Source organism: Lepidochelys olivacea (assembly GCF_965140295.1).
Source record: "Lepidochelys olivacea isolate rLepOli2 genome assembly, chromosome: 4".
Lineage (NCBI taxonomy): Eukaryota > Metazoa > Chordata > Testudines > Cheloniidae > Lepidochelys > Lepidochelys olivacea.
The window spans coordinates 47,896,807-47,922,307 of NC_140414.1; positions in this window are offsets into that span (position 1 = coordinate 47,896,807).

Consider the following 25,501-nt stretch of genomic DNA (forward strand, 5'->3'; position numbering starts at 1 on the left):
AACTTGCCATTGGAATGTCTTGGCATGGGGCACCCTAGGGCTTCCAGGGACCATGGACTACCCCAGAGCCAGGGCTTTCTTCCCTTTTGCAATTAATTTCAAACTTTTGTAATTTTGTTTCAGAACAAAACTAAATGTCAAAAGGAAAAGAGTTACGAACTTACTTTAAAATGCTAAGAAGGTTTAAAGGACTCTTAGGTGACAAAGACTGGCAAAAAACCTCACAAAAACTATTTCACCCAGTTCTAGTTCAGGCCAAATCCTCTTTGTCTTACACATACAACCAGTTTTGCTGACTTGTGTGCAGGATTTAACCCTATATACCGCACTGTGTGTGTGTGTGTGTGTGTAGTGCTCTTCTGTATCTTTGTCTTGAGAAATAAAAAACTGTTAGCCAGATGGAGGGGAATATAATAAAACAAGGCAGACTCATATCTTTTACTTTTGACCAGGGATGTCCTCAAAGATAAGTTAAAACAAGGAAACTGATCTAATAACTATTCAATCACTAAGCAAATTTGTCTAGAAAATATCCAGATAGATAAGCAAGTTTCACCACAATTTCTGTGTTGCTATGAAAAGAGAGAGGCTGGGGGAAGGAGAGGAAGAGCAAGCAAAATATGAAAAGTACTAAAAGATATTTAACTTAGACTCTTCAAAGCTGTAGTATTGCTCCTCCTCCCTCACTTTCCTGAAAGTCTTACAGAAAGTAAAGTGGGTCGAGCACTGGAATGCGCCTGCCTGGATAACAGCAATCTTTATTATAAGACACTACAACTTCATTTCAAAATCATTTTCTTCCGGCCAGCCAGCTGTGGCTACTCAAGACAGATTAACCAGAAACTGATTGATTTCAGCCCCCATTCAGCAATGCCAACTAAATGCCATAATTATACAGGACGCCTGCACAGATAATGTCAGCCATGTACTTAGTGATATTCCTAGATAAGTCCAACTGTCAGTACCTCTGGGTGAGCTTTTTAAATGTACAAGTGCAGTGTAATTGAGGAGGGGCAGGCAGGAAGAACGATGCACCATTTGAGTCAGTGGTATGTTAGATCGTGTTGACTAATACAAACAAGGAGATTCTATGCAGTGCAAGTGTTTGGCTCTGAACCCTCTAATGGCAGTGGCTTCTTTGTCATCTGTACATGTAATGCTTGTTGGCAGTGATCATTTGTGCTTCAAGTATGCCTGATATTATCCACCTGGCAGTTTGCATGGCACATAACTGATGTTATGAAATGTATTCAGAATTAAAAAAAAACCCCAGTTCTTGTCATTCTTCATCCTTCTAAATCAGGCAGGTTTGTTTAATAAACATACTGCTTTATTTCCTCTGTGATTTTTACATCAGGAGCACATAAATAAAGGTCTACTACTAACACTCATAATTGGTTTAATGTCAAAAAGCATTGTTGACACTTTCTACCTTTTAAAAACAAATGATTGTTGTTATGGCCCCATTCTGCTAGGCATTATACACACATAGTAAATGATACTCCCCGCTCCACAGAGCTGATAATCTAAAAGACAGGATGTGATCAGCACTTGGCAGGATTGAGCCTGTGTCCTTCTGGTTTTAAATATCTGCCAATTGGTTTTAAGGGAAAAATAAACAAAACAAAACAAAAAACCCTTCACAACTCCATAAAGACATTTGCTGCTTTCTTCCAAATGTGGAATTTGCCCCCAAATGGTGTGCAGATTCAGTCCTAGATCCATGACAGGCTTACATCATGGGTCATCAGCATGGCTGGCTAAAAATGGGAAATTAAGGCTACTGCAAAGGGGACATTCCCAGGTTTGCAAGGGGATTCAAAAGAGTTGCTTCTAGCCCTGTGAGGCTCTATATTTTTTCCTCAAAGGCTTAGATCCCTGGACTCAGGGTACACACCACTTGAGAATAATGTGACCATCTGAGGATCATTCTTCCTATCCCTATCTGTGGTTGTTTGGCCTTTGTATTGCTGATGCACAGAAGTACCATCTAGGGAACAAGAATGAGTTCACATTCTGAGGGATAAAGTGTTCTAGTCATACGCAACCATGGACATCCAAATTTCTTTCAAGTTTTCTTCCAGCAAAATAACAGGAACAAAAGGGCAGAGATAAGGGAGGGAGAGTTTTAAGTAAGTGCTGCCAGACTTTCTGTCTTTTTAACTTTCCTTTAACCACAACCTTTTAATTTCCTGGCTTTGAAATATTTGTTTTAAAAAAAGTAACTTTAACTTTCTTGACATTAAAATATTATTTTTTTATTTTAACTACAGTGTTGTGATAATGTAGTTTTAAATGGAGAGATATCTACGTATAACTATCTAGGTATAACCTTAATCTTTCATAATGTTTTGAATGAACAGTGAATTCACCTTTGCATTAAAATGAGGAAGAAGAAGAAATCAAGCATGCTTTGATTTGAAATTTGCCTCTAAAATCAGTAATTACCTGGTACATTGATCACATGAAAAGGCTAAGAAAATTCATGTGACTCAACAAGTCCCAATACAGTTGTATTTATTCTTGAACTCCCCAAATAGGAGAACTGACATTGGGCTCTGCATGACATGGAAGGCTCAAGTTATTCCATGCATGGAAGGTTCAAGTTATTCTGTCATGTCTTGGGAAATAGGAGCATCATTGACTTGAGCATGTATAATTTCTAGTCACATTTTAAAGCATGAAAAGGTTTCTGCTGGATTGCTGTATCTTAAAATGAGTCACTTAAATTACAATGATTTCTTGTTGTGTCTGAACAGAATCTACAAACTCTGCAATTTACTGCTTCCTAAAACAGTATGACATAGTCCCCTGTAGGGGGGGAAAATGTTAAACAGAGAACTTTGTTCCCTTTCAGGAATTCTATTGATATTGCAAGTGCTGAGTTGACTTGTGTTTTTCCTGTCAGTACTTGGCTACAGCTCCATTTAAGAGTTAACATAAGAGCACTACCATCTCATTTTCCCCTTAAACCTCGGCATTCTGGGCTGTGCCAGTCACTGAAATGCAGTTGTTTCCTTTTAAAGCTGATATTGTAGTGGTATTTAAACAGCTCTTCATGTTAACCAAATACTGCCTCATAACTTCCCAGCTATCACTATTTCACCTTTCCCCCAAATCCCCAGACTGAATTTCACGTGCAATCTATGTAAAATGTAAATATTGAAATGTAGGATATGGGGAGTAAATACTATGCTGTTATTCACTGGAATAACAGTTATTCTCTGCTTGTTTCAAAAACCACAAGAGTGTAACTTAAGTGGTACTCTCCAAAGAGCAAATTCTGCATGTGTCTACTCCTACGTCCCCTTATTATTTAAGGGGTAGTTTGTGGTTAAAAAATCCACAGACCTGAATAGTGGAAAGAGCTGACCTGTTCACCTTAGGAAAGAACACCAGAAAGATTGTGCCTTACTTAGGATGGAGCAGATTGCTCCCCCTGGTATGCCTCCCCTCTCTTCCCCACATTCCTCCCCACCAGCTTTCAGCCTCCTGTTCTCTGGCATGGGGGTAGGAAAGCAGGAGTGAGCAGTCCCTGTACTTCCTGGAGTTCACAGAATATGGGGACTGCTGTGTTGTTCTTTGTATGAAGGCAAGGAGAAATTGTGTTTGCCAACTCAATTACTTTTATTTAAACATTACATAACACACCAATGAGCATCATCTGTAAGCCTCACCCTGCCACAGTTTATTCGATGCCTGCGTTTCAGAACCCCTCTTTCCAAAAATGTACGGTGGCCTGTGGTCTCTGCAACTTCACCTACCTTCCTTACACAATGATTCCTACTCCACCCAGCAGCACTTGCAAAGTCATACAAGATGGGGGAGCCTCTTGTGTGCCCCTGTGGGCAATGCAGGGCTCCTCATGTTTGAGCCCAAAGCATTTAGGGAACAACAAAGATTTGACCCAGAACTGAAACCCAATGATACAGAATAATAATATTCCCATAGGTTTCTCGTTTGCCTCTGCACTTCCACCTCTGATCCTGGCCAAATGAGGAATTACCAAAATGCGACTGAGGATCTCCTCAGTTGAGCAGTCAGCTATGCAGTGTCACAATTACACAGCTTCAGGAAGAAAGGGTACTTCTAAGCCCCTGGCTTTTGAGGCATGTTTTCAAATTAATTAAGGATTTAAATTAGAGAAGGCTGCACGCTGCTCTTTATCCATGGCAAAACTCACTTGAGTACTAATGGAGAATGCATTAATGCATACGATACATATTCCAAAATTTTTACCTTTTGGGATTATTTTCTGAATTTGAATTCTATGTTTGCTAGCAGTCAACAGTTTTGCTCTTCCTTTAAATTATAGTTTTATTTATGCACAGGACAAGGGGACATTCAGTGAAACTGAGAAGCAACAGAAGGAATTAATTTACACTCCACAGATGTAAATCTGTGGAACTCATTGCTACAAGACATCATTGAAGCCAAGTGTTGACGATTCAGAAAAAGGATTCAGAAGAATATCTACAGGTATATTAGACCAAGACAGGATACAACATTTTTAGTAAGAAAATAAACTCTCATGCTTAAGTACATTCCACACCATTAAATGATGGAGGTAGTCAGTAGAAAGAAATGGGCAGAGAACTCCATAATTGTTCACTGCTGGGTTTGTTGCCCCATCCTCTGAAACATCTGAAAATGGCCCGACCACTGTCCAAGATACAATACTGAGATGGATAGGTCACTGGAACAATCTAGTATGATAATTCCTATATGCCTATAAATTAAAATGTATAACTCTCACTGGTTAATGAAATGGTTTTATGTCCTGATGTCGTTCAGTGTAGGAGACTAGAAAATATGTATCGTATATACAATATGCTCTTCTACAGAGTTAATGTAGCTTTGAATAGTGAGAAGAAATCAGATACTGGATGAATTGTGGGGAAAATATTCAAACATATTTCAATAGCTGGATCATAAATTGAGCCATCCATGTTTGTGTCCTTTTTTGTTTGCTTTTCTTTGACCATTCTTCAAACTTTGTTTTATTAGTGTGACTGCTGGGTAAGAAGTTTCTATTCAGGCACAAATTACTGTATTCACAGTGTAAGTGCTCATCTCAGGTCATCTAGTTAGGGAAAAAGAAACCACAACACGTGCCTTAGGTGATAAATCATGTTGCTTGAATTGTGAATAGCAAATACTAGCAAGAGTGTTCACTCTAAATAGTTTGTGAATAGTCCACAGGTCCAAGTATTTATGAAAATATTTGTTAAAATGATAAATAATTCAGGAAACTTGTTTCATTGTTTCCCAGTTTTCAAATGGAAAAAAGGGCCAGAGCCAATGAATAAACAGTTTGCAGTGAAAAGTTTTACTAGCCCACATGAAATTATTGAGGTTGGTTTTGATTTATGTGTATTGCAGTAGCTCCTAGAGGCTGCACTCAGAGATCAAGGCCCCAGTGTGCTAGGCCATGTAAATACATATAATAAAAAAGACAGTCCTTGTCCCAAAGACCTTACAATCTTAGCACATGATGAGAGACAAAAAGTGGACTCAACATACAAATGTGGAATGGGGGCAGGGAGGATAAGCTCATGGTGAAACAACTCTGTCGAGTATAATAATAATAAGTCATAGTATGTATAACATGCAGCTTGAAGGCAAAATGTAAAGCTGTGATGCTCATTTTGCAGCTGTGTGGGCTGTTTACCATCTAGAGCTGTCCTCTTAATCCTCTAATTGATTACGTTATTCAGCATTCTTTCACAGAAGTGCCAAGATGACTTCATCCTATTGACAGCACTGCCACAATTCAACACAAAAATAACCTTTGCCTTTCATTTTGCAGAGTTCATCTGGCTAACCCAAAATGGCCCTGACATGCAAGTGTTATATTTCCAGAATGAAAGAGGTTATCTTTAGAGCTAGGGATTTTCATTTCCCTTTGTAAATAAAGGAAATATCTTAATCATTAATGCTATGTTTTACGGGCATTTGATGTAAAAATTCCACTGGAAAGAGCTTCCTGGCTAATGACTAAGAAAGAACGTAAAAATACCCATGCAAAACGGCTATGAAATTCACAAAGACATATATAGAGATATTATAGGTAAACTCTAGCCAACACTTGTGTGTGTGTCTAAAATACCTGCTGGTCTATACATCATAATTCCCTATAAAATTGGATTACTGTGAGCATTTTCACGTCCTTCAGAGTACATGAGGAAGATGGTACTTATGAGAATTCTAGTCCTTAAAATGGTAGTTGGCATAATATATAATTAAGTCAGTGGTGATATTTTTTCTTTTGGATCAAGCAAACTGCAGAGGGTCATTGGGCATTACTGTGGTATACGAGAGTAATTGGTAGTTCTTGTCCACATCTAATTTTAATAACAGGACATTCTTATGGATAGATTGTGCTTGGACCATGTTTGGGTGACCTGGAGGTGCAACAAACCTGCCCTTCTCTTGTGCCCCTATGCAGGGACCAGGAACAATTGCATTCTCGTGACTTTTCCAGCCTACAACTGCTTTGGGTGCTAGCCACAGTGAAGAGGATAGAGATGTGCGGAGAGTAGAGGAAGCCTAATGCGTGGTTCACTGTTGCACTTCCTCCGCACCCCAGGGAACTCTGGGAGGAGCTGGGCTTTCCAAAGCTCCCCCTGGGATGTTGTGGCTCTGCACCACAGTCCTGTGCCTTAAAGGCACAGTCAAGTCCATAATGTAAAATACAAGGTAACAAACTCTGAGTCTTTAGTTCTGTACATATGGTTTCCATAGAGGGCTTTTTTTTTTAACCACAGTCTTTCTTCACTGCTTCTGCCACAGGTATTCACCAGTTGCTAAGCTGCTGCTGTTTTCATTGTGCTCCTTAGGGAAAGCTGCATGCTGGCTTTTCCATATCATGGTCTAATCTGATGTGAAGAAGCACCACCGTGCTTTGGAAAGAAAATAGAGCTGCTGAATTCATAGTTTATTAAATATGGGTCACAGAAAACAAATCTAATGACAAAGCCTTTATGTGCTTGTTCTTTGAATGCTTAGGAGAGAGGTGGGGGTCATGTGGTCTCTACTCCCTCATCTTTGCAAAATAAAACCACACATTTTGAAGCATCACTTACCCTATTGCTGAGCATGCTGCAAACTGAGTGATGGGAAAAGAGGAGGGAGAAGCATAGCACACCCTCACCACCTTCAGTCAATGTTACTCAGCACTCAAAACAAGCTGCACTTTCCCAGGATCCTAACTGGCCACAAAAGATTGTGGGATATTGTCTGATGGCAAGTAATTGCAGTTACTTTTTGAGTCCCATGTGGAAAAAGGTTGGCAACCACTGCTCTGACTACTTGTACTCACTCTGTTAATGGTCATATTGGGTTAAATTAACTCCTGTCAGGGTTTCTCCCCCACTCTGAACTCTAGGGTACAGATGTGGGGACCTGCATGAAAAACCTCCTAAGCTTATCTTTACCAGCTTAGGTCAAAACTTCCCCAAGGTACAAAATATTCCACCCTTTGTCCTTGGATTGGCCGTTACCACCACCAAACTAATACTGGTTACTGGGGAAGAGCTGTTTGGACGCGTCTTTCCCCCCAAAATACTTCCCAAAACCTTGCACCCCACTTCCTGGACAAGGTTTGGTAAAAAGCCTCACCAATTTGCTTAGGTGACTACAGACCCAGACCCTTGGATCTTAAGAAAAACGAACAATCCTCCCAACACTTGCACCCCCCCTTTCCAGGGAAATGTTGGATAAAAAGCCTCACCAATTTGCATAGGTGACCACAGACCCAAACCCTTGGATCTGAGAACAATGAAAAAGCATTCAGTTTTCTTTCAAGAAGACTTTTAATAAAAATAGAAGTAAATAGAAATAAAGAAATCCCCCCTGTAAAATCAGGATGGTAGAGACCTTACAGGGTAATTAGATTCAAAACATAGAGAACCCCTCTAGGCAAAACCTTAAGTTACAAAAAAGATACACAGACAGAAATAGTTATTCTATTCAGCACAATTCTTTTCTCAGCCATTTAAAGAAATCGTTATCTAACACGTACCTAGCTAGATTACTTACTAAAAGTTCTAAGACTCCATTCCTGGTCTATCCCCGACAAAGACAGAATATAGACAGACACACAGACCCTTTGTTTCTCTCCCTCCTCCCAGCTTTTGAAAGTATCTTGTCTCCTCATTGGTCATTTTGGTCAGGTGCCAGCGAGGTTACCTTTAGCTTCTTAACCCTTTACAGGTGAGAGGAGCTTTCCCCTGGCCAGGAGGGATTTCAAAGGGGTTTACCCTTCCCTTTATATTTATGACACGCCCCCCAAATCTCAGCTAGGGTGAAACACTGGCTGGGATTTCTTCCTGGAGCTCTAGGAAAAACAGAGTTAATAAGACACATGCATCTCTAAATATACTACCAAGTACATAAAGACTAACAATATTTTCTACATCTCAAGGACGATTTTAACCAGTTGATTCTGGGAAACTTTCACGGGAGAGTGCATCAGCCACTTTGTTTGAAGCTCCTGAGATGTGTTGGATGTCGAAATCAAAATCTTGGAGAGCTAAACTCCACCGAAGAAGTTTTTTGTTAGTTTCTTTGACGGTGTGAAGCCACTTCAGTGCAGCATGGTCAGTTTGCAGGTGGAAACACCGTCCCCAAACATATGGGCGTAGCTTTTCCAGAGCGTAGACAATGGTGTAACATTCTTTTTCAGTGACTGACCAGTTGCTTTCCCTCTCAGACAGTTTTTTGCTGAGAAACACTACAGGGTGGAATTCTTGATCAGGTCCTTTCTGCATTAAAACTGCTCCCACACCACGCTCGGACGCATCTGTGATTACTAGGAACGATTTGTCAAAGTCTGGGGCCCTTAGTACAGGGTCAGACATGAGTGTCGCTTTAAGCTTGTTAAAGGCCTTCTGACACTTTTCGGTCCACTGAACAGCATTTGGCTGTTTCTTTTTGGTTAGGTCTGTCAGGCGATTTGGCTGTAGTGCGGTACAAATCGTCTGTAATAACCGGCCAAGCCTAAGAAGGATTGAACCTGTTTCTTTGACTTTGGGACAGGCCACTTTTGGATAGCATCCACTTTGGCCTGTAGGGGGCTGATAGTTCCTTGACCTACCTGGTGTCCAAGGTAAGTCTCTCTGTTTAGAGTCTGTTTAGGTAAGTCACTCTATTTGACACTTCTTAGCCTTAACACTTAGTCCTGCCTCCCTTATGCGCTCAAGGACTTTTTGTAGATGTTCCAGGTGGTCTGCCCAGGAATCCGAAAATATGGCCACATCGTCAAGGTAGGCAACTGCATATTCTCCTAATCCTGCTAGGAGACCATCTACAAGTCTTTGGAAAGTGGCGGGTGCATTTTGAAGCCCGAAAGGGAGTACATTAAATTCATACAGCCCGAGATGTGTGGTGAAGGCTGACCTTTCCTTGGTAGATTCATCTAGCGGTACCTGCCAGTACCCCTTGGTTAAGTCCAAGGTAGAGATGAACTGGGCCCGTCCCAGTTTCTCTAATAGTTCATCTGTGCGTGGCATTGGATAGTTGTCTGGGCGAGTTACAGCATTTAGCTTACGGTAGTCCACGCAAAAACGTATTTCCCCATCTGGTTTGGGAACTAGAACCACTGGAGATGCCCATGCACTTTCAGAGGGGTGGATTACACCCATCTGTAACATATCCTGGATCTCCCGTTCTATAGCAGTTTTAGCTTGAGGAGACACCCGGTAAGGTTGGACTCTAATTGGGTGAGCATTACCTGTGTCAATGGAGTAGTATGCCCGTTCAGTCAGTCCTGGGGTGGCTGAGAACGTTGGCGCGTAGCTAGTGCACAGCTCCTGGATCTGCTGTCTCTGCATACGCCCAAGGGTCATGGAGAGGTTCACCTCTTCCACACCACCAGCACATTTCTCTTCGTAGTAGACACCTTCGGGCCACTCAGCGTCATCTCCTCCCTGGGCTGTAAACTGACAAACCTTTAATTCTCTGGAATAAAAGGGCTTTAGAGAATTAATATGGTACACCTTAGGCTTTCGGTTGGAGGTGGGGAATGCTATGAGATGATTAACAGCTCCCAGGCGCTCCTGGACCGTGAATGGTCCTTCCCACGATGCTTCCATTTTATGGGCGTGGAGCGCTTTTAAGACCATGACCTGGTCTCCTACTTTGAAGGAACGCTCTCTGGCATGTTTATCATACCAGGCTTTCTGCTCTTTTTGAGCATCCTGTAAGTTTTCTCTAGCAAGGGCTAAAGAGGTTCGGAGGGTGTTTTGTAGGTTGGTTACAAAGTCCAGAATGTTAGTTCCTGGAGAAGGTGTAAATCCCTCCCATTGCTGCTTCACCAACTGCAATGGCCCCTTAACCTCACGGCCATATACAAGTTCAAATGGGGAAAACCCTAAACTGGGATGTGGTACAGCCCCTCTGTAGGCAAAGAGCAACTGCTGCAACACTAGGTCCCAATCATTGGAGTGCTCATTTACGAATTTACGTATCATGGCCCCCAAAGTTCCATTAAACTTCTCCACCATGCCATTTGTTTGATGGTGGTAAGGAGTGGCAACCAAGTGATTTACCCCATGAGCTTCCCAAAGATTTTTCATAGTTCCTGCTAGGAAATTAGTCCCTGCATCTGTGAGGATGTCAGAGGGCCAACCTACCCTGGCAAAAATGTCTGCTAGTGCCTGGCACACACTTTTAACCCTGGTGTTGCTTAGAGCTACTGCTTCCGGCCATCGGGTGGCAAAATCCATGTAAGTCAGTATGTACTGCTTTCCTCTGGGTGTCTTTTTCGGAAAAGGACCCAGAATATCCACAGCTACTCGCTGAAATGGAACTTCAATGATGGGGAGTGGCTGGAGAGGGGCTTTGACCTGGTCTTGGGGTTTTCCCACTCTTTGGCACACCTCACAAGACTGGACATAGGTAGAAACATCCTTGCCCATTCCCTCCCAGTGGAATGACCCCCCCAAATGGTCTTTGGTCCTGTTCACCCCAGCATGGCCACTAGGGTGATCATGGGCTAAGTTCAAGAGCTTGGCCCGGTATTTAGTTGGAACTACCAACTGTCTCTGAGGATGCCAGTCTTCCTGGTGTCCCCCAGAAAGAGTTTCCTTGTATAAAAGTCCTCTTTCTACAACAAACCTGGATTGATTAGAAGAGCTGAGAGGCGGTGGGTTGCTCTGTGCCGCCGTCCAAGCTCTCTGGAGGCTTTCATCTGCTTCCTGTTCGGTCTGGAACTGTTCCCTTGATGTTGGAGACATTAGTTTCTAATGGGATTGTGGACCTAGGCTTGGTCCCTCTGGAAGCGATATAGGGGATGGAGCTGTTTCTGTTGACTGTGAACCGCTCTCCGCTGGTGCACTATGTTGGGATTCAGACTCCGGCTGAGCCTCTTGTGTAGGGTTATCGGCTGCTGCCAGTTCAGGTTCGGTGGGGCCCTCTGGTGTTGAGGTTGCAAGTACTGGATTCAGTGCTGACACTGGGTCTGGTGTTGGTTGTTCGGCTGGTTCCGGTTCTGGGACTGGTTCCGTCTGGGTCTCTGGGACGGGATCCACTACTGCTGTTGCAGACATTGGCCTGGGGTCCGGGTCCATCACCTCTGACCGGGTCCTGATAGAAGTTTCCGGAACAGAGCTAGGCCTCACGGCTTGTTTAGCCTGGCTGCGGGTGACCGTTCCCACCCTCTTGGCCTGCTTCACATGATTGGCCAAGTCTTCCCCCAACAGTGTGGGGATGGGATAATCATCATAGACTGCAAAAGTCCACATTCCTGACCAGCCCTTGTACTGGACAGGCAACTTGGCTGTAGGCAAATTGAAAGAGTTGGACTTGAAGGGTTGAATTGTCACTTGGATCTCTGGGTTGATTAAATTGGGGTCCACTAAGGAAGCATGGATAGCTGACACTTGTGCTCTGGTGTCCCTCCATGAGGTGACCTTCTTCCCGCCCACACTCACAGTTTCCCTCCGCTCCAAGGGTATCTGGGAGGTATCTGGGCCTGCGGACCTCTGGTGTGATTCCGGTGCAATGAACTGTAATCTGTTGGGGTTCTTGGGGCAGTTGGCCTTTACATACCCCAGCTCGTTACATTTAAAACATCGTCCAGCTGACGGGTCACTGGGGCGAGGTGGGTTGCTGGAGAATGGGGTGGTGGGACGATAAGGGTTCTTTGGGAGGTAGGTGGGGTTCTTTGGGAGGGTTCTTTGGGAGGTAGGTGGGGCCTTGGGCTGCCCCCGGTAATAGGGTGTGGTCTGGGGTGGTCCCTTCTGGTCTCCGCTCCAACTGCGACCAGTTTTCTTCTTCTCTGCCACCTCCACCCATCTGGCTCCAATCTCTTCTGCCTCAATTACAGTTTTGGGTTTCCCATCTAGGATGTATCTTTCTATTTCCTCAGGAACACCCTCTAAGAATTGTTCCATTTGCATTAGGAAGGGCAAATTTACTGGAGATTCAACACTTGCTCCTGATATCCAGGCATCCCAATGTTTCACAATGTGGTAGGCATGTCGGGTAAATGACACGTCTGGTTTTCACTTTAGGGCTCTGAACCTCCGACGAGACTGCTCGGGTGTTATCCCCATTCTGACTCTCGCCTTGGATTTAAACAGTTCATACTTGTTCATGTGTTCTTTAGGCATTTCAGCTGCCACCTCAGCTAAGGGTCCACTGAGCTGCGGCCTCAGCTCTACCATGTATTGGTCAGTAGAGATGTTGTACCCAAGGCAGGCCCTTTTGAAGTTTTCTAGCGAGGCCTCAGTATCATCGCCTGCCTTGTAGGTGGGGAACTTTCTGGGATGGGAAGTGGTACTTGGAGAAGGATTACTAGGGTTTGTTGGGATATTCTGCTGAGCCTTTATCTTCTCCATCTCCTCCACATACTTCCTCTCTTTTTCCTTCTCCTCCAGTTCTTTGTCCCTTGCTTCCATAGCTCTCCTGTGAGCAGCTGCTTGGTGTTGTTCTGCCTCTCTTGCTTGTTCCTTCTTCAGCCGCATGAGTTCTATCTGTCTTTCATGTTCCCTTTGTCTTTCCGCAGCCTGAAATCTGGCTAATTCCAGCTTGTGTCGAGCCGTGGATTTTGTCATTCTAACGTCTCTGTTTTAACTAACTTTACACCTAAGGTTTAGAAATAAACAAAACTTGGCTGTAAAATTTTGCTGTGCTGGAATAGAATACCTATTCTCTGATAGTCAGCCTACAGAAAAAGACAATTCCCTTGTCTCTGCTCTGGGCCCAAATCAAAGCAAAAATCCTCCAACTACTTGGAAACCTGCTTACCAGCAGCCCAATGGGAAAAAAAAATTCCTTTTCAAACCTGTGCTCCTTGTAAAACAAAAAAATCAAAATCCTAAAAAAAAAACCCTGCCACTTTTGTCTCCAGGCACATGGGTAGAACACCCCCCTCCCTATTTACTTTTAGCGGAAAAAAAAAAAACCTCTGGGTTGGAAGACTGTGAATTTCCCTGCAGGAGTTAAGTACCCTGCCTCCAGGCAAAGAAAACCTGCAATTCACAAAGATAATCCCCTTTTGTCTCAGCTCTGGCTCCAAAGCAGAGAGAAAACAAGCTGCTTTTCCAGCAGCTCCAAAGGAAAAAAAAAATTTCCTTTTTAAAATCTGTATTTCTAGTTCAAAAAATCTCAACTGGATCTCAATTTGATTTCAGGTTAATCCCACCATTATGCCACCATGTCATCCTGGCCAGGATGGACTTCAAAGGGGTTTACCCTTCCCTTTATATTTATGACAACTCCTAATGTAATGCCACTGAATAATCCAGGGATTAATTTGCCCAATTATTCAGTGTCTGTGGAGTTGGACTGAGTTGGGATGGTGGCCCCTTTAATGTAGGAGAATGAAGGACTCACTAAATTGTGAGCAATAAATGCCTTTTTGGGGAGGTTGCCTGGCGGAAGATTGAATATCTTGAGTGTGGGAGATCCTTGGGGTTGGGTGGAGTTGAGGTCTAAGGTATCCTTTGTTTTGTTTGATTTGTGAGAGTGTGTTAGGGTATGTTTGGAAACTAGGTGAGTGCTTGTACTTTAGCTAGTGTTCACAGCATTCCCTAGGTATTCTAATCTGGGTGTTGTGCTGTGACAGCTGAGGCTTTTCATTGGCCCTGGTTTGCAGGGCATGGGTTCCTGGATCCCTGCGAGAGTCAGCAGGAGAAGACTTGGTGCAAGGTTTAAAATGCAGTTGGAATATTTAGGCCAGATCTTGGGCAACTGATGGAGTTGGGATGAGAGCAGAACCAATGCTTTACATTACCTTTGCTGTCTCCCAATCATAGGGCAGGGGTCTCTGGACACGACTCTGGTCCCTTTAGGTTATGTAGAGTAACCTCGAGGTGCTGGTGGACAAACAATTGCTTGCTGGAATTGATATCATTGAGTTACAACCAATTAGACTCTTCCTATAATGCTTTATCATTTTACTTGTCAACAATTAATTTCATGTTATTAGAATAAAGGGGTGAAGCACAGAGTGAAAACAAAAATCTCTCAATTCCACAGAAACCTTACAATGATTCTGTACGGGAATGGGATTGCTGATATGTTTAATTGATGAACCAGGATTCGGTATTTGTACATCAAAGTGTAACATCATGGTGTGCCATTGCTGCTGATTTCGGGATGCAAGTTGGAAAGGAAACAAAGAGACATTATTGGTTTAAGGTCCCGTGGTTTCCTAGTGTACATGAAGTGCCAGTTGGTGCCAGGAATAGTAGAAGACCTTTCATTGGCATTAGGCATGTAATGACTTAATGAGCCTGTTGTACTGAGTCAGCCAAAAAAACACTGAGTAAATGTTGCAAAAAACCACGCTGACTTCCAATAAGTGTTTGTTTATTGGACTTCAGTTCTTTTATAAGTTATGATAAATCTTTATTCTCAGATTATATATGAGTACATAATTATCACAATTTCAGTAGAACAGACATTTCTTTATGTTCTGGAGAGACTTGGTATGTGTGTATGTAGTAAATGATGATTCATTTTCATGAGTTTCCTCAAGAATTCTCAAAAGCCTAAGGACTTTTCCCTCGGAGTGTTCTCATACTCGGAAATTATTTCACAAATTTATAGCACTCTTTTTAGCTGTTGCACTATGGACTATACTACTCAGGAGAGGGTTAACAACCATAACTACAAGAGAAATTATTCTTTGTACTTAGCCTTAGGGGAGACAGTCTGCTTATTGGTTGGAGGGGATTGGGATGTATTCCTACCCCTGATACTAACTCACAGAAGGACAAAATATTATTTTTACTTTTCACATGTCCTATGCCTTAATAATATTGCATCTTTGAAGGACAGATCATATTAATCCATGTTTAACTGGGAAGAAATGTGGTTTAATTGTTTAAGCACGGCAATGGAGATAGAAGACCTTCGTCTTTGTGATTTTGCCAATGATTTCTTGAAAATAACATGCAAGTCACTTAACCTCTCTGTTCTTCAGTTTTCCTACCGGAAAATGCATAGACTAATGCTTACCTGCATCTCAAAGGTTCTACTCATCGATGCCAATAATGTACTTTGAGTTCTTTGATTGAAAGGCTTTATATGAGCTTAAGATATTGTTGTTATAATAAGCTTTCTGCAATTACATACACTATGTAGTATTTAAAGTGTACCATACAACTATATTTTGGATGATCTCTAAGTAAAGAAGAACACATGTTCTGAGAGAGCCCAAATATATTGTGGGTTCCAATGGCCTAAAAAGTGAGCTATCGATAATACAGCCATTATTAGACCTTCCTTTCTTCACTAGAATTAGTACTCTACTATATTTTATTTCCAAAAATATATTGTTTAGCAAGGTTGCAAGATATTTTCTGACATAAAATACAGGGTCCTCATTTTTCAAACTATGGTGCCTAGTTCGGTTCTAAATTCATATTTAGTCACCTTAATAAAAGAACAGACCCAGTCCCGGGATGACCCCTGCATGCACAAAATATGCATGATTCATGTGTAAGTGTATACATAATTACCTGATGGACATCTATCTGAATGGAGAGTTTTGTGTATTTTGAGTGCACAACTGCATATTGTGTGCACGCCTGTTGTGCCAGAACGCTTGTCATTTGTGCATGCAGACCTGTTTGGACCCAGAGCATTGAAAGCTCAGAAAACTCTCTGGATCCCAGTCCATTTAAGGGAACATTTCCCAATATTCATTGCCACAGTCAAATGTCAAATGTCTTTTAACATTACAAGCAAGTTTTAACAGTACAAGCAAGTTACAATGTCACTATATGAAATAAAGAGTCTGCGGGCTGGATCCTTGGTTCAGTACCACAGTCTTTGTACAACTCCTGCATGAAGGAATTCCTCTGTCATGTGGAACCAAGGTAGTCAGGTATATCCCAACCTCTGTTACAGTATCCAACTTAGAGAGTTTGTCTAGGGCATGGCTGGGGGAAGAGGGTAGAGGTAGATTATTGCTGCACTCTGGCAATTCCCAGCTTCTGAACAGCCCTGGAGTGGGGCGGGAATATTGCAGCCAAGTGTGACTTAGAAATGTTATGAGGCTGTCTTGTGTTGCTGTGGGCTAAATTGGTTTCCAGGTAGCCTCAGGGTGAAATGAAAAGTAGTGTAATGCTATCTTTGTCAACCACTCGAGTACTGCACCAAGAGCAACTTAGTCAAATGTGAAGATCAGGGCCTGAATGTTTTATTGGATAAATTAAAAAAAAAAAAAGACAATATCTAGCTAAATTATCTGGAAAGTAAATACCCTTGCTTTCCAGTAAAACAAAAGTTTGTTTTGTAAATGAAGAAATGAAGACTTAGTGAGTAAGTAAGTAAAAGTAGAAGTAAAACTTAGTAAAAGTAAGAATTATTGCTTGATAGGATTAAAGTGAGAACGGAACTTGGGTGGTATATTCCACCTGGATCTGTGAGATCCTTGAGGCTGTTGACAAAGATTTCTTGAGTTGAAGTTATTAACTTTTTGGGGGATGTGCCTAGCACTTGGATAACCAAGTATGCCTATGATTATTAGCATTTTGTGAAGATAGAAGAGACAGATAAGCTAAAGAGAGATAAATATCCCATATAGATAGATTTCTTTTTGTGATGGAAGTGAAATGAAATGCCTGGCTTATTTCTTATTGCTGTGTATTTGGCAACTGTTCATGTGTCTTTAGAGAGAAACTTTCACAAGCTACACATGTATAAATTTAGCAAGCACTGCACTTCTCACTGGCCAATCCATTACCATCCCCTTATCTAGAATTTCCCAAGAAAGGTATGAGATTGCAGAAAAATTGCAAAAACACAGCAGTACACTTAGACATCACAATCTAGCAATATGTTAATAGAAGTTCTAATGAAGGACACACACACAAAAACAATAGAGAGTCACCACTAGACATGTTACCCACAAGAAATTAAAAATTTTACAATGTTAGCATATTATACACCTTGTACGCCTCCTTGCTCCCATGTGTTGTGATACCTAAACTTACTGCAGAATATTAAAATGTAATTACACTGTACAAATTTGGGAAAACTTTCCCTCACTTGTAATGCATAGATACTTTGTTAATATTGACATTCAGTTGCAATTTAAATTCTACAGAGAAAGTTATTGCAGAACCTTCACAGGAAGGTTAAAACTTCCCTTGAAAGCATTGATACTGCCTTTTGTTCATTCTTATGTATTTGATTACAAATTACTATATCCTTCTGCTATTTGAACACTTCTAGATTCTAATCAGTACTTTGATGAATGAATAACACAATAATTCAGATGAGTGATGTCACCTTTTATGCATACCACAGCATGCATGAAACACAATGCAGAAAAACCATTCAGAAGCTGTAAGAGAGCATGTTATTTCTCTCTTCCGTTGTAATCAATACTTACTGTAAATTGTCTAGCCTTAACAAAATTAAAACACAACAAAATGTTCTGTCTAAAGTGTGAAGAGTAGACTTTATGCTAGTAAAATAGGAAGACATTCTGAGCCAAATTCTGAGCTAAAGAATTATTTCAGAAATACATAAATATAAATAAGATCAAAATCTGCTTGTCAGCAATGCTAAGAATATTTGAGGTCTCTTCTCAGTCAGGATTTGGGAATTAGGTATCTTCAACTGCACCTCATACTTCAGAGACTTAATTCAGAAGGAATTTTATTGAATGAAATGTACGTAAGGATCACACCCTTTTTCACATTGAATGAAAGAAAAAGAGAATTAACATGTGTTAATGAGTGAGCAAACCAGAAATAAACTTAGCTAGATAATGGGTATCCACGGGAGACCATGAAATCTTTATATAAACATTTATATTATGATCTGATCCTTGTTGAACTTTTAATTAATTATTTATGCCTTTTTTCTTGCCAGTGAAGGATTCCCCCACCCCCTCCCCAAATCTGGTTCACACATTTATGTTCAATATTACATTGGGGCTATTTCATCCACTTCTCCAAAGATAATGAAACTACTCATCCAACTAAACTATTGGAAACTATTCATCCAACTAAAACTACACGGATAGATGATAAATTGTGACATAAACCGACAAAAGAAAGGAAATTTATGCTTAAGGATTAACTCTCGTCTACCTAGACATGATCGGGTAGGGTACCAATGATCATGGTGTACTGCTGTGCTTATGAAATCCTTATATAGAGATGTCCTTGCTTTTGTAGGGTTTGTGTTACCACATTGTTATTCTTTTAATGTGGTTTATGTTGCAGGAATGCCTTTTTTTTAAACTCAGTTAAACCAGAATAATTAGAGGAATTGCAAGATGAGAGACGTTGTTGTACCACTTTACATTGTGGTGGTACCTGGAATACTATGCTCTGTTGGGGTGATCCTACTTTAACATTATATTTATATAGAAAAGGGAGAAAATAATCAAAGGAGAACAATCAAAATTAAGAGGGAGTTGAGAAAATTTTTGTCTGCAGCATTATACTACTCATACTAATGTAAAAAAGGGAGATGTTTCTGGAACCCAGAAAAGGAGCCAAGTTTTCTATGACTACTTTTGTTCTTACATCCTCTGAAAGTCAAGGCCTGTTCTACTGATACTTTAACTGTGGCCCTTTGCTGGGCAGAAAGAAGAGATTGCCTCTTCAGATAGTGCTGCTGTTTAATCCTCCCTGCTTTCTGTCACCAGATATTAATTGCTTGAAACTTTGCCTCAGCAGAAATTATTTATTTTTATTATTGTAGTGGGAGACCCAATCATGGACCAGAACCACATTCTGTACAAACAAGTAACATAGAGACAGCCCCTGTCCTAAAGAGCTTACAATCTAAGTAGAAATGACCTTTGGTTGTTGGGAGTTGAGACCAATCGTCTCTGAGTAACACTCCTTCCCGGGCTGAGGGTTGCAGACCATCTGGCTGTGCAAGCATCCGGCTGAGAGACTTGAATCCAGAAGTTCTTTATCTGTGGACAGCAGCCTTATCAACAGAACATTCCCTCTTATTCAGCTGTCGGGAGGCTGCGCAAGCCTTTTCTAAAATGGGAAAATGCTGTGGGTAAGCTTTTTAAGGAAGGGCCCAAAACTACTTTTATGCCACCCTGAGTGCCCTGTTGGAACTCGATAAAGAATCATTGTAAGTCACTGTCTCTGTGCTACCCTATTATCACCACAGAAAGCCTTCCACTGAATTCCTTTCTGATTTGTGATGAGGCACAATGGATTCACTTTTATGCCGAGTATCTGCTTCAACTTACAGCAGTGAGTCTAGTGATGCAGTTATGAACCAAAAGAGTACGAGAAACATGCTCACAAATAGGATGAGGGTTTCTTTGAGCGTGGCTTCAGAAGTGTTTTTGTCAAGAACACAGAAAGGCTAAAATGCCTGATATGTCACATCGTGTTATCTACCGAAAGCATGAAGTCTCATAAACTTAAATGACACTTGGAAACCCTTTATAAGGAACACACAGGAAAACCAAGGTCATTTTTCCAGCCCCAGAAAGAACTTTCGCTTCAACAAGAGCAATTCAAGAGAGCCGTGTCTGTCTCTGACCATGCTCAAAAGACCTCCTTGGAGGTAAGTTATTGCATCACACAGGCCAAGAAGCCTCATGCAATTGGAGAGTCTTTCATTTTGCTAGCTGCAATTGATATGGTGAAGATAAAATGTAGGGAAACTGAGGTAAACTCAAAGCCATTCCACTGTCCAACAACACAGTGAAGCAAAGGAGTGAGGAGACAGCAGCAAATCAGGAAAACACACTGGTAGAGCATATGGAAAACACATATACTGTTGCACTTCAAGTTGATGTAAGCATTGAGGGTCATGATACACATTTGTTAGCTTTTGTGAAATATGCAGGGGAGGGTGCAATTCTCGAAGATATTCCACTCTGTCTCCCTCTTCCCGAACACAAGACAGCACAAGGAATGTGCTACATGCAAGACAAAACTATTTGCATGATCACAGGGTTGGCTTTTGCATTGATGGAGCTCTGTCTGGCAGGCCATAAAGCAGGTCTGCATGCCTCAGTAAAGAAAGTTGCTGCATTTGCTGTGTGGACTCACTGCATGATTCACAGAGAACAACTGGCATTTAAGCTCTGAGTCCAGGTGAAGTTTTGCAGCATGTCTTGTCTACTGTAAACTACATAAAAACCTGGCCTCTTTGGGTCTCTTCGTTTGCAAAACTGTGTGAAGACATGGGGTCCAGTCATGACATGTTATTGTTCCATACTGAAGTTCGTTGGCTCTTGAGAGGAAAGGTGCTGGGATGAATGTTTTGAACTGAGACATATGAGCTGTGTGTCTATGGAGTGGACTGCAAACAGAGTGAATTTGTTGATTTTCTATGCGATCAAAGGAAGACGTGCCATGCCTCAGACTTATCTTGGAAACTGAATGACTTGAATACAGGTCTGCAAGGAAAGAACACCCACATCCTTCAGTGACTGAGTGATTGAATCACAGGAGTCATGGAGAAAATTGTTTTCTGGAAGAATAATCTATTGAAGATAAATTATTAATCCTTCCCACGGTTTTGCAAGTTCGTGGCTGCCCATGAAATTATTCAGCTTCCCACACAGGTGGTGGTGGAGCAGCTCAGCCAGATTGAGGAACAGTTTGCATCCTTTTCTCCCAAGTTGGACATGACAAAGTATGACTAGGTGCAAAACCCCTTTTAGTTCAAGCCTGATGCAGTGGGTTTGCCAGCAGCTGAAATCTAATAGTTCATCAAAATTCCATGCTTTCAATTCTTGCAAGGAACATCGTATGCCCAACATTCTCTCCTGGAGTTCTGGTTCACCGTTAAGAACACACATACCTTAAAACTGATGGTGCTGTTCACGAGCATGTACTTGTGTGAAGCTGGATTCAGCACACTTATTCCCATCAAGTATCAGTATCAATCTACTTTTGGTTAGAAATTAGATGTGCAATTTCTACCATGCTGCCAGACTTTGAGCAATTGTCACAACACGCAAGTCACATTAGTGAGCATTAAATAACAAACTTAATGTGTAAATTCCTTGGATTCCTTGTTTGCTATGTTGCTTTGTTGCTGTCTGGGATCACAGGAAATAGTAAGTCTCAAGATGCGGTCACGAAGGCAAAAAGTTTGGGAACCCCTGTGTTAAACAGTTCCCGTCTCTTGACTGGTGTAATGGAGGCTGCCTGTAAAAGTTGTTTTGGCATCTTAGACAGACCTGTTTGGAATATTTGTCTGTCATAAATATAAAGGGAAGGGTACACCCCTTTGAAATCCCTCCTGGCCAGGGGAAAGCTCCTCTCACCTGTAAAGGGTTAAGAAGCTAAAGGTAACCTCGCTGGCACCTGACCAAAATGACCAATGAGGAGACAAGATACTTTCAAAAGCTGGGAGGAGGGAGAGAAACAAAGGGTCTGTGTCTGTCTGTAGTCCTCTTGGCCGGGGACAGAACAGGAATGGAGTCTTAGAACTTTTAGTAAGTAATCTAGCTAGGTATGTGTTAGATTATGATTTCTTTAAATGGCTGAGAAAAGAATTGTGCTGAATAGAATAACTATTTCTGTCTGTGTATCTTTTTTGTAACTTAAGGTTTTGCCTAGAGGGGTTCTCTATGTTTTTGAATCTAATTACCCTGTAAGATATCTACCATCCTGATTTTACAGGGGGGATTTCTTTATTTCTATTTACTTCTATTTTTTATTAAAAGTCTTCTTGTAAAACACTGCATGCTTTTTCATTATTTTCAGATCCAAGGGTTTGGGTCTGTGGTCACCTATGCAAATTGGTGAGGCTTTTTATCCAACATTCCCCAGGAAAGGGGGAGTGCAAGTGTTGGGAGGATTGTTCATTGTTCTTAAGATCCAAGGGTCTGGGTCTGTAGTCACCTAGGCAAATTGGTGAGGCTTTTTACCAAACCTTGTCCAGGAAGTGGGGTGCAAGGTTTTGGGAAGTATTTTGGGGGGAAGGACGCGTCCAAACAGCTCTTCCCCAGTAACCAGTATTAGTTTGGTGGTGGTAGCGGCCAGTCCAAGGATAACGGGGGTAATATTTTGTACCTTGGGGAAGTTTTGACCTAAGCTGGTAAAGAGAAGCTTAGGAGGTTTTTCATGCAGGTCCCCACATCTGTACCCTAGAGTTCAGAGTGGGGGAGGAACCTTGACATTGTCTCTCTTAGTTCACTAGTTAGCTTGCTTCTAGTTGTATACTTAAATGGATATTTATCACTTATTAGAAGTGCTCAATGTATATGTTTATATTATATTTCTCCTGTTTTTGCATACTACGAATGCTTTCTCTGGGGAAATCAGAAGAAAAAAGGTGGGACTACAAATCCTAAGTGCCCAAATATTTGGTGAATGGTCATCACTGTGCTCATATTGCAACATAACTGAAGCTAGGTACAACCCAACAGTAAAAAATAGTTTATCTGAGAGTCCATTCAGTCAGCTCTGCTGATTGGACTAATATATGGACTGAGCATTTTGCCAATCTTGCATCAGACCAGCTCTGGAGGTATTATGGGTAACATGAAATAATATACCTTTAGTAAATTTGGCAGCTTAGTCGAGTAGATTACAGGTATAGATATTATGACAGGGTCAGGCCAGATGGCTACAGAAGAGTGATTTTTTTAAACCAGTCACTTTATTGGATGTAAGGTGTTACAAACACAAAGAAACAAAGGTGTGATTTTTTGGTACAGAATAACATTATACAACAGTAGATACATGCACTGCTGAGCAGCAAGCTCGGAGACCTACTGAAACCCATGGGTGGGCTATGCTGAGGCTTTAGTTCTCACTGTCACTGTCCCCCACGGTGCGCTTGTCAAAGAGGTACTCCACCAGAAGGCAGATATATTAGTCCCAGATTAAGTAGATCCCTGTTCCCTGGCTAAGGTTACAGGGGCAGTTCCAGAACAAGCAGGAATGTGCTGGAACCAGTTAAGGCAGGCAGGCTAATTAGGACACCTGGAGCCAATTAAGAAGAAGCTGCTAGAATTAATTAGGGCAGGCTGGCTAATCAGGGCACCTGGGTTTAAAAAGTACCTCACTTCAGTTAGGGAGAGGTGTGTAAGGAGCTGGGAGTGAGAGGATGTGCTGCTGGAGGACTGAGGAGTACAAGCATTATCAGACACCAAGAGGAAAGTCCTGTGGTGAGGAGAAAGAAGGTGTTGGGAGGAGGCCCTGGGGAAGTAGCCCAAGGAGTTGTAGCTGTTGCACAGCTGTTCCAGGAGGCACTCTAGACAGCTACAATCCACAGGGCCCTGGGCTGGAAACCGGAGTAGAGGGAGGGCCCGGGTTCCCCCCAAACCTCCCAACTCCTGATGAGACACAGGAGGAGTTGACCTGGACTGTGGGTTCCACTAGATGGAAAGGTTTCTGGGCTTTTCTCCTTTTCCCCATGCTGGCCAGTGATGAGGTTATCTGAGTGAGTGGCAGATTTGAGCCATGAAAGTGGCCAAACTGAGGGCTGCTGTGAATCTCTGAGGCAAGCAAATCTGCCAATAAGCGCAGGACCTACCAAGGTAGAGGAGGAACTTTGTCAGAGTATTATATTACCTACAACCACATTTATACATTCTGTTTACTGTTAACTCAAAGAATAGGGGACAGATTCTCAGCTGGTGTAAATTGATGCATCTCCATTTATTTCAGTGAGGCTAAGAATCTGGCCCTAGCAATCCAGTTTCTTTCATATGTGTATATGTATTCATTAGGGCTGTTGATTAATCGCAGTTAACTCACGCGACTAACTCAAAAAAATTAAACATGATTAAAAAATTTATGATGATTAATCAGTTTTAATTGCACTGTTAAACTATAGAATGCCAATTGAAATTTATTAAATATTTTTGGATGTTTTTCTACATTTTCAAATATATTGATTTCAGTTACAAAACAGAATACAAGTGTACAGTGCTCACTTTATATTACTTTTGATTACAAATATTTGCACTGTAAAAATAACAGACAAAAGAAATAGTATTTTTCAATTCACCTCATACAAGTACTATAGTGCAATCTCTTTATCATGAAAGTGCAACTTAGAAATGTAGATTTTTTTGTTACATAGCTGCACTTCATAACAAAACAATGTTAAAACTTTAGAGCCTACAACTCCACTCAGTCCTACTTCTTGTTCAGCCAATTGCTAAGAGAAACAAGTTTGTTTACATTTACATGAGATAATGCTGCCTGCTTCTTTTGATCACCATTCCAGAGGACATGCTTCCATGCTGGTGATGTTTGTTAAAAAAAAAAATGCGTTAATGAAGTTTGTGACTGAACTCCTTGGAGGAGAATTGTATGTCTCTTGTTCCATAGTTTTACCCGCATTCCGCCATATATTTTGTGTTATGGTAGTCTTGATGATGACCCAGCATATATTGTTTGATTTAAGAACACTTTCACTGCAGATTTGAGGAAACAGAAAGAAGATTCCAATATCAGATTTCTGAAGATAGCTACAGCACTTGACCCAAGGTTTAAGAATCTGAAGTGCCTTCCAAAATCTGAGAGGAACGAGGTGTGGAGCATGTTTTCAGAAGTCTTAAAAGAGCACCACTCTGATGCAGAAACTACAGAACCCAAACCACCAAAAAAGAACATCAGCCTTCTTTTGGTGGCATCTGACTCAGATGATGAAAATGAACATGCATCTGTCCTGACTGCTTTGGATCGTTATCGAGTAGAATCCGTCATCAGCATGGATGCATGTCCTCTGGAAAGGAGGTTGAAGCATGAAGGGACATATGAATATTTAGCATGTCTGGCACATAAATATCTTGTGATAATGGCTACAATAATGCCATGCAAATGCCTGTTCTCACTTTCAGGTGACATTGTAAACCAGAAGCAGACAGCATTATCGCCTGCAAATGTAAACAAACTTGTTTGTCTGAGCGATTGGCTGAATAAGAAGTAGGACTGAGTGGACTTGTAGGCCTTAAAGTTTTACATTGTTTTATTTTTGAATGCAGTTTTTTGTACTGCATTAAATAATTCTATATTTGTAAGTTCAACTTTCATGATTAAAAGATTGCACTACAGTATTTTTATGAGGTGAATTGAAAAAT